This window comes from Rosa rugosa, chromosome 3, assembly GCF_958449725.1.
Source record: "Rosa rugosa chromosome 3, drRosRugo1.1, whole genome shotgun sequence".
NCBI classification, from domain to species: Eukaryota; Viridiplantae; Streptophyta; class Magnoliopsida; order Rosales; family Rosaceae; genus Rosa; species Rosa rugosa.
In genome coordinates, this window is record NC_084822.1 from 38139150 (window position 1) to 38149577 (window position 10428).

Genomic DNA, 10428 nt, shown 5'->3' on the forward strand with positions numbered 1-10428 from the left:
CTTTTCCTTCTTCCCTCGTTCTCTTATCCCTCTATTTATCTGTGTGCTCAACGAACAACAAAATCCCAAAAGGAAAACGATTTTATCAGGTCTAATAGGAAATAGAAACCCAAACTCCATCAAAAGAGACCCAAGCTCTGTCAAGCTTTCATCAATAACCATACCTGATAATCTCGAAGAGGTAACAGTATCAAGAAGAACAATCACCGAATCTGCTAATTTGAAGGACTGAACGTTATCAAACACTATGAAAGCTTTGATTGACAATCAAACACGATAACCAGAGACTGCGAATTTCGGTATATATAGAGGCTTCGGTCGGTGTGAAGCTTCCAAATTTGTAGATGGATGATTTTGTCGGTGCGAATAGGTCGGTGTAAACAGAGGCTTGGAGATTTCTAGATAAGAGGCTTCCAGATTTGTAAACATGTCGGTGTATATAGAAATTGGCTCGGCTCGGCTCGGCTCTGCTTATGAACAGTGAAACTGCTTATGAACAGTTAACTGACGTTTTATATATAGTAAATTTTGCTTAACAGCCTTTGGATTTGCAATTAATGGATGAGATTAAAAGTCAAGGACAACCAAGAAGGAAAGCTGGCCAAGGAGAGGATCCTGATCCTTTGGTTAAGGCTTTTGTTTGCTCACAAGTTGGAGGGGTTTAAAAACTCGGAAGATGGTGGAGTTGTTTGTTAATGTCTAAAAGTCCGGCGGTAGCTGAACCTTTGTTAACGCTGATCCGGTGGGCGGATCGATACTTGTAATGCTCTCAAAGCCTCCACTACCTGTCAGGTAAAATACAGAGGGCGTCAGAGGGAGACCGCGTTGGGCGGTCTTCAACTCTCCGATGCCTAAGTTAGTCAATGTATTTATGTTGACAAAGTAACAGTAGGTAAGTATTGAATGCGTAATAAATGAGGAGAGAGGAGAAAACCTTTTATAGGTGAGGAAGAGGTTGACCTTCTCCTTGTTTTCGATGTGGGACTGATGTGCTTCAGTCCCAGTTCTGGGAGCTACTGATGCTACGCGGCGCGTCGGCGGTGATCTGGGGGTGATCTGACGCTGAGGTTGTAGCCCGCCTGGCGGTGTATCTGTATGTCATTCCTTTGGTTGGAATTAGTACCTTTAGCGGTACTATGAGCGTGGCCCATTGTAGCTAATTATGCTTGCAAATGTACATGTATGTACAAGTCCCCCAAGTCCCCAGTGAAGGAGGGCAATCTTGGTTGGGGAGTTGTTCGGCGGTTTGAAGCGTTTCCTTCCGCTAGACTTCCAAGAGCATAATTAGCGTCAGTGCGTTGTCAATCATGGATTTTACTGAGCAAACGCTTTATACCCTTTCGGGTGGGCCCCTGCTAGGCCCCCCAGGGAGTCCCCCACTCCCCGGCTAAGATAGACCTCCGGATGGTCTGCAAATTGTTTGTTGAGGGGAAGCTGTGCGGAGCAGAGGGTGTTGGGTAGCGAGCCCAATCTTTAGCACCCAAGTGACGGGAGTCAACGTGCCTGATCAGGGCCGTTGTAGACTGTTGACACAAGTCCCCGTGTCCCGTAGGGACCGTCTGACCGTAACGCTGCGTGGCGGTCGTTGTCAGAGTGAGGCGTGGCCTCGGGATCCGCCGCTGGCGGATATCCCCCCGCTGATTGCAGCAGGAAGCAGCGTACAGTAGACGTGCCTGGCGGTATTTTTTTTTTTTTTTTAGCGATACTGCGCTGAACGAAGTACGTAGCTTGCAAGATGATAAGGGGTTCCGCTAGAGGTGTGTAGCGGAAGATACCCCGCTTGCAGGATGACAAGGGAGAAGTTCTGCTGGCGGGGTTTCGCTCAGCGGAGACTTCGTCACTTGGAAGATGCCAAGGGAGAAGTTCCGCTGGCGGGGTTTCGCTCAGCGGAGACTTCGTCACTTGGAGATGACAAGGGAGAAGTTCCGCTGGCGGGGTTTCGCTCAGCGGAGACTTCGTCACTTGGAAGATGACAAGGGAGAAGTTCCGCTGGCGGGGTTTTGCTCAGCGGAGACTTCGTCACTTGGAAGATGACAAGGGAGAAGTTCCGCTGGCGGGGTTTCGCTCAGCGGAGACTTCGTCACTTGGAAGATGACAAGGGAGAAGTTCCGCTGGCGGGGTTTCGCTCAGCGGAGACTTCGGACGGTTGGGGAAGTCATCCCAAGTGGTTACTTCCACCAGACGCCTCGTCTGGTGGTGGTTGACACGTGTCCAACCCGTAGAGGGTTAGCGTGTGGGGGCTTGTCTCCCAAGCCTGGCCGTCTTCTCGCCATTAATGCTAGTAATTATGGATTTCGTAACCGAGGCGACGCCTCGGTTAATCCGGAGAGTAAGTGGACACTTGCGACACGTGTACGGCTGGAGTGTGATGTCGTTTTTGAGCGGATGGCTTACAACTCGTTGATGTTGACATAAAAGGGGGGGAACTTTAGCGAGATTTGACACTTTGCGAAAACTTCAAACCTGAGTCGTCGTCTTCAAGCCCTGTGCGATTTGCGAAGAGAGTTCCGGGGAACGAGATCTGCAAGAGTTGTCGGATCTTGGGGGCGAGGCCTCCACCGGTGAAGACAAGCGGTTTTAATCGCACCAAAGACGTCGCCTTTGAGGTTGGTGCCCTGAATCTCATCCCTGTTCCATTGAGTTTGTGTATGTGCTTCTGTCAGTTTTTCTGGGTTTCGTGAATTTGAGGTGTTCTGAGTGTAAAGTGGGTTTTGGGGATGGGTTTTGGTGTTTTTGACACAGTTGGGATTTCTAGATCCACTAGATGGTCGAATCTGGGTTAAGTGTTTGCGGGTTGTTTGTTCTTGTTTTGGTGTTTTCTGGGTAAACTGTTGCTTATGTTCTTGGCTATAACTGATGTAAGAATAGGCTAGATCTGTGTTTGTGCTAACTGGTGTGGGTTTTAGGGTTTGGGATGGCAAACATCATAGAGATTTCGAGTAGTGAGGATTCCGGGTCTGACGTGTCGTTCAGCGCAGCGGATAGAATATTTATTGACTCGTTGCGTCCGTCTGCCCATGCAGGAACCTCACTGCCAGAACCGCTAGAGGTTGAGCCGCTACAGACCATACCTTGGGAAGTAGCCATGGGTCGTGCATCACGTCCAGAGAGCTCTATGGCGGGTGAGGCCGCTACGGCCAAAGCTAGGCAGGATGAGGTGGCCAAAGCTAGGCGCGATGAGCGGTTGGCAAGCAACAGCGCTGCCAGCGGCTCCGCTGGGGAAGATGAAACAGCGGGGGAGGACGCTGAGTCAGCGTGGTTCCTCCAGGATGGCACCCCTGTTGACGAGGCAGGAGGGCGGATGAATGTTGCGGCCGTTGCTAGGATGAAGCGGACGTTCCGGCTGCCGGCCTCGGTGAAACTACCACCACCAACGGCGGATGAGAAGGCGTCGATTCTCCCAGAGGGGTTTGCCGCCGTACACGAGGTGATATTCCGCCAAGGAGTGACACTCCCGCTGGTGCCCAACCTTCAGATTCTGGTGTGCGAGTTTGGGCTTGCCTTTGGTCAAGTCTGCCCCAACATGTGGCGGTTGATGCTGGCCTTAAATTCTTTGTAGCGGTTGTCCGGATGTGAAGGGCCTACTGTGGCGGAGGTGCTTCATTTCTACGAGCTGGTCTATCTAAAGCGCCAGGGTTGCAGGGGGCAAGTGAACTTGAGCCGCCGCCAGGGAGCGCCCAAGCTGATCGAAAATCTAAGGGATTCCATGTCGTACTGGCGGGGGACCTTCTGCGTCACCACGGAGGGGTGGGAGTATCAGGCTGGGTTGAACAGGGGAGAGCCGACGTTTAGGATTAAGTCGGAGTTCCAACATATCCGAGGTTGTCAACCGGTTTCCGCTAAACGTAGCTGGCGGGCTCTTGTATTTGCAGATTTGTATTTGTACTAACGACTATTGTGTTTGTGCAGCGGGATTGTGGTATAACTTGACGCGCGAATAAGAGTGTCGCGTAGCACGGATCAGAGGTTGCTGGCGGAATCGCAACCTGTTGGATTTTCGACTTCTGACCGGTTGGGAGTTACTGGTTGGCCAGCAGCTAACTCGCTCCGTTGGTTTGAAATCTCTGTCATACTGTTTTTTTTTTTTTTTTTTATAAAGCAACCCAGGCTCATTGGTGAAATTTTTTTTTTTTTTTTTTAAGAAACTCCGCCAGGTAACAAATCGATCCGCGACGCTTTCGAAAAAGCAATGGATCGTGCGGAGATTGATAACTTCCTGGAGACAATGTATGCCAAGGGGTTGGCGGCCCAGAAGACTGTAGTGAACCCCGAGACACTAGCGCTGAGCCAGTCCGAGGTTCTGGTGGTGCTGCCGATGCCGCTCCACTCTCACCTTGGTGACGATGGCCTGCCTGTCGTTCAGGCGGGGGCAGAAGTGGTTGGCGGGAAGAAGGGATCCGCTACCGCCGCGCCGCAGAAGGAGCGGGTGCCTGCCATCAGGCGTGGTCCTCAAAAGGAGAGAGTGGTGCAGCCGGCGGGGGCGTCATCGCGCCAAGGGAGGAGCCGCCGGCGAAGGGACCGAGGGCCACTGCCGGGAACCCAAGGGCGCTTGAGAGAAAGCGCCGGCAGGTTGACTCTCCCGATGGTGAAGAGGGGGAAGACGTGGAGATAATTGGGGCCCGTCATCAGAAGAAGGCTCGCCAGGCTCCGTCGAAAGCTGTTGTGGTAGAGGGAGAGGCGCCCGCCGCCAGCGACCTGGACTAATTTGCCGCATATGCAGAGTTTATGACGGATGGTGAGCGGGAGTTCCTCTTCCATCTCTGCGAACGGCTAGGGTTCGGCGGCCTAGCGGGGATTTCGCGCCCAACGGCTATTGATCAGTCGCCCTACAGCTCGGCGTTTGGTCAGATATCGGCGGGGCTGCATGACATGTTTGTGGTGGCGTCAAAACAGCCTCTGGTGGAGGGGGAGCTCAGGGAGGAAATCCAAGGTCTCCAAAGGGAGTTGGCGGAATCGAAAAACTGGCGGAGGTAGAGCGGCGCCTGGCGAAGGCGGAGTGTGATTTTGCGGACGCTCCAGGCAAGCTGACGGTGGCCATCGAGCGAGACTTGGACAGGAATGACCACGTCTGCAAGTTGGAGCAGGATGTCGCCTTGTTGCAGGAACGGATAGCTGCTAAGGACAAGAAACTTATTATTGTGCACCGAGAGTCCGTCGCCAGGGCGATGGAGCTGAAGCAGCTGGAAGGCCAGGTTGCCCGCCTGAGGGCTGAATGGGATACTGCCGCGGCTGCCGCTGTTGAAGCATTCAAGCAGTCGGCGGAGTATGCGAAGGCGATGACCGAGTCAGCGAAGGCTGGGGCCTTAGCAAACATAGAAATGTTGCAGCGGAAGGGTGCCATTAACTTGGTTAAAGCGTCACAGCCCGATGCGCCGCCGACCAAGAGTGCCCCGCCGGAGAAAGATGTCGTGCCTGCCCCAGCGGGAGGCGTCCGCTCAGGTAGTGGAGAAAGCAACGTACATCCGACGGAAGGGTCCCAGCAGACCCCCAATCCCACCCCGTCGGGGGTGTCGCGTGCTGGATTCCTGGCGGCGCACACTAGGGCGGACGACACCATAGAAACCCCCATTCCGACAGCCCGAGGGTCCGATCAAACGAGCCGAGCGATCGTGTCGCCGCCTGCTGAAGCAGAAGAAGCCGAGGGCAACCCCTGAAGCTAGCTGGGACCGTCATGGATTCTTTTTTTTTTGTGTAGCCGCTGAGGCATAATAACTTGTAACAAACATTTTGACATGGAATGAAATTTTCGAAGTTATGTTTGCTATGATGTGTTTGTACCGCTAGTATTTTGACTTGTAGTTTTCTTTTGTCAATCGATGAAACATTAAAGGGATTAAGATTGATCCAAGTGCACCACGTAGCGGACGTAGTCCGCTGATGATTGCTGGCGTGGCCAGTTGCCCTCAGTGCTAGACTTGGTAACAATGGTTTGAATAATTCCTCGTTTCATTGATAGCTGATTGATCAACATGTACAAAAGTGGGGTAGTACCCGTTGGGTAGCTTCCCTTAGCTAAATATTGAACAAAAATTTATCTAAGTCAAGATGCTCCTGGGTGGCGGCATGACTATTTGTAGTAATACCGAAGGTGTTCGGTATTCCAAGGGTGGGTCGACGTGACGCCATCCTTGTTCATTAAGTAGAAGGTGCCTGGGCTAACGACTTCCACAATTTTGTATGGACCTTCCCAAGTTGGGCGGAGTTTTGTTGGCGGTGGAATTACTTCCTTCATTACCCAGTCCCCCAATTGGAGGTTCCGGGCCTTGACTCTGGCGTTGTAGAAACGCGATACCCGTTGTTTGTTTTGCAAGTTGCGCAAATGGGCCTTGTGTCTTTTCTCTTCTAGGAGGTCCCTGTCCAAGTTGACGTCGTCGCCGTTGGTCTCTAGGCAGTAGCCTTCGACCCTAGCGGTGGGCTGAGTTACTTCGACAGGTAAGACAGCCTCTGTTCCGAACATCATACAAAAGGGTGTTTCGCCGGTGGCGGAAGTTGAAGTTGTCCGGATAGCCCATAGAACTTCTGGCAGCTTCTCCGCCCATAAACCCTTGGCGTCGTCGAGCTTCTTTTTTAGCAGCTTCTTGATTATCTTATTTGCTGCTTCGACCTGGCGGTTGGTTTGGGGATGGGCGATAGATGCAAAACTCAACTTGGTGCCAAGGTTGGCGGTAAAGGAGATGAGTTCCCTGTTGTTGAACTGCGTGCCGTTGTCTGTAATGATTGTATGTGGGACACCATAACGGCAATAGATGTTCTTCCAGAGGAAGTGAATTACCTTGGCGGTAGTTATTGCCGTCAGTGGCTCCGCCTCTATCCACTTGCTGTTGTAATCGATGGCAACAATAATGTACTTGAACTGGCCCTTGGCGGTTTGGAACTTTCCCATCAAATCGAGGCCCCACGTGGAGTGAATCCATGGGCCGATGATAATTGACAGCGGCTCTGCCGGTGCATGTGGGAGATCTGCAAACTGCTGGCATTTGTGGCAAGACCTCGAAATCCGCCGGGCGTCATCGCCAAGTGTGGGCCAGAAGTAGCCCTGTCGCATTGTGCGGTTAGCCAAGGATCTGGCGCCTGAGTGGTTTCCACATTCTCCGTCATGGATTTCCGCTAGGACGACCTTTCCCTCCTCTGGGGTTAGGCAGCGGAGGTTGGGATGGGTGAATCCTTGGCGGTAGATCTTGCCATTCTGGATATTGTAGCGGGTTGCTCTTCGCTTGAGCTGTCTCGCCTGGACCTTATCCTCTGGCAATGTGCCGTTGCGTTTGTATGCAATGATCTCGTCCATCTAGCTGGGACTGACCTCAATGCTGAAGATCTCCGCCAGGGTCTTGGTGATACTCGGCCTGTCAAGGCACTCCACCCTTGTGTCCGTCGGACTTTGGTGTGGTTGGGCGGTTGCCAGTCTCGCCAGTGAATCAGCCTTAGCGTTCTTTTCCCTGGGGATTTGTGTGATGGTGTGAAATTTGAACTTTTTGAGCAACGTTTTGACGTACCCCAAATATGCCGCTAACTGCTGGTCCTTGGCTTGGAAGCTGTCGTTGACCTGGTTAACGACTAATTGAGAGTCGCTGAATATGTTGACGCTGTCAGCTCCTGAGTCAATGGCGAGGAGCAAGCCGGCAATGAGGGCCTCGTACTCCGCCATGTTGTTTGAAGCTTTGAAGTTGAATTTCAACGCGTACTCCGCGTTCAGTCCCCCGGGTCCTGTTAAGATGACTCCGGCGCCGCTGGCCTTGGCGCTGGCGGAGCCGTCCACATGCAGGTTCCAATCTGACTGTGGGGGAGTTGCTTCCTCAGTGGTTACCATATCTGTTCCGGGCCTTGTCTCGATACCGGGTTCTGGCTGTCGCTCGGTGAGTTCAGCGATGAAGTCCGCCACTGCCTGGCCTTTCATGGCGGTTCTTGGCTTGTAGTCTATGTCGAACTCGCTGAGCTCAATGGCCCACTTGCTGAGGCGCCCCGAGTGTTCAGGGTTCTGCATAACTTGCCTCAGCGGTTGATTGGTTAACACATGGATGGTGTGAGCCTGGAAGTATTGGCGGAGGCGTCTGGCGGCAACGATGAGTGCGAGGGCTAGTTGCTCCAAGGGAGGATACCTTGTTTCTGCTCCGTTTATGCCCTTGCCGGCGTAGAACACTGGGAGCTCGTCTTGGCCTTCCCGCCGGACAATGGCGCAGCTCACCGCCGACACCGAGACCGCTAGGTAGATGAACAGTGTCTCTCCTTGCACAGGGACAGAAAGGAGAGGGACTGCTGCCAGGTATTCCTTCAGGCCCTGGAACGCCGCCTGACATTCTGGGTTCCAGTTGATGACTTTCTTGTGAGTCGTTTTGAGGAGTTTGAAAAATGGGGCACACTTATCAGTGAGTCTGGAGATGAATCGAGAGAGGGCGGTTAACTTGCCCAGGAGGCATTGGACGTGCACCTTATCTCAGGGTCCGCCAGGTCAAGGATGGCCTGCACCTTGTCCGGATTAGCCTCGATGCCCCGCTCGCTGACGATGTAACCCAGAAATTTGCTGGCGGTGACCCCAAAGAAACATTTTTCTGGGTTAAGGCGCATACCATAGGCCAGGAGAATGGTTACTATGATCCTGAGGTTTGCCACATGGCCGCTGGCCTTTATGCTCTTAACTAGCATGTCGTCCACGTAGACCTCGATGATTTTCCCCAGATGTTCCGCGAACATGGCGTTCATCAGCCGCTGATAAGTTGCACCGGCGTTCTTCAGACCGAAAGGCATGACATTGTAGCAGTAGAGGCCTTTGTCGGTGGTGAAGGTGGTGCACTCCTGGTCGCCGGGATGCATCTTGATCTGATTATATCCGGAGAAAGCGTCCATCATGCTGAGGAGCTCATGTCCGGCGGTTGCATCGACTAGCTGATCAATACGAGGTAGCGGGAAACTATCCTTTGGGCATGCCTTGTTGAGATTTTTGAAGTCGACACACATTCGCCACTTGCCGCTGGGCTTCTTGACCATTACCAAATTGGAGATCCACTGGGGATAGATGACTTGGCGGATGAATCCAATGCCCTGGAGCTTGGCAACCTCCTCTCCTATTGCCTGGTACTTTTCCACATCAAAGGCCCTCCGCTCCTGCTTGATGGGATAAAAGGAAGGTTTGATGGTCAGCTTGTGAGTTATAATTTCAGGGGAGATACCTGGCATGTCAGCGTAGGACCAGGCAAAGACGGCGGCGTTATCACGCAGGAACTGAGTGAGCTCCGCCGCTACCTCTGGGTCTAGCTGGGCGCCTATGCGGACCGTCCGCTCAGGGTGCTCGTCCGAGATGCAGATGACCTTCAACGACGTCTCCGGGTTGACCGGTTCCTTCTTCACATACTTTTTCTCCTCATCTCGAGGGTCCTCAAAAATATTTGAGGGCGGTGCGTGGTTTCCCACTGTCAGGATCTCATGGCGGCGCGCCGAGCGCGCTACGGTCGTGGAATAGCATTCTCGAGCCAACTGTTGACTTCCTCTGACACAGCCCTTGCCGTTGGGTGTGGGGAATTTCATGAGAAGCATGTATCCGGCGATGATGCACTTGAGCTTGTTTAGTGCCGGCCGCCCAATGATGGCGTTATACGAACTGAAGCAATCGATAATGATAAACTCCGTATGTATCTCCACCATACATGGACTAGTGCCAATAACCAGCCTCATGTAATCTGACCCTAGCGGTTGCGTGACGTCTCCGGAGAAGCTGAGCAGTGGCTCGTGATCCTGGAGTAGTTTCTTGTTCCGCTTGAGATGGTTGTAGCAGCCGTTGAAGATGACATTGACAGCGGACCCGCTGTCCACCAAGATCCTCCCTACTGAGAATTTGCCAAGAATGGCGTCGACCAAGAATGGGTCATCATGCGGTAGATGCACTCTGCGCTCTTCCTCCTTCGAGAAGGTAATAGGTTCCCAACCTGATTTCGAGAGCTTGGCGGATCTCTCGTAGCGGATATTGCACACTTCCTTTGGGTGATTAGAGCGTGCATAGCGCTTCCTTGCCCTGTGGGACATGCTAGTGATTGGGGCACCGCCGTCGATGGTGTTGATGCGGCCCAAAGTCTCAACATTGGCGATCACAGGTGGCGGTTGGCGCACCTTGAACTGGTCCAACTTGCCGTCGCGGTACAAAGTCTCAATGGCCGTTTTGAGAGCATTGCAGCTGTTGGTATTGTGGCCGCTGTCCTCGTGGTACTTGCACCACTTGCCGGTATTCCTGGGTTTGCCCGTTTTTGGGTATTTTGGAGGGGGTGGCGGTGGGATCTGATCCTTGCACTGATTGTAGATGTCTTCATACGAGGCCGTGAGGACCGGGAACACTGCATACCGCTGCGAGGACTCTGCCTGCCTGTTGCGGTTATCCCCATGGGTTGGGCGATTGCCCTTGTTGTAATTCTGATCCTTCTGCCGCTTGTTCTGGTGGTGGCC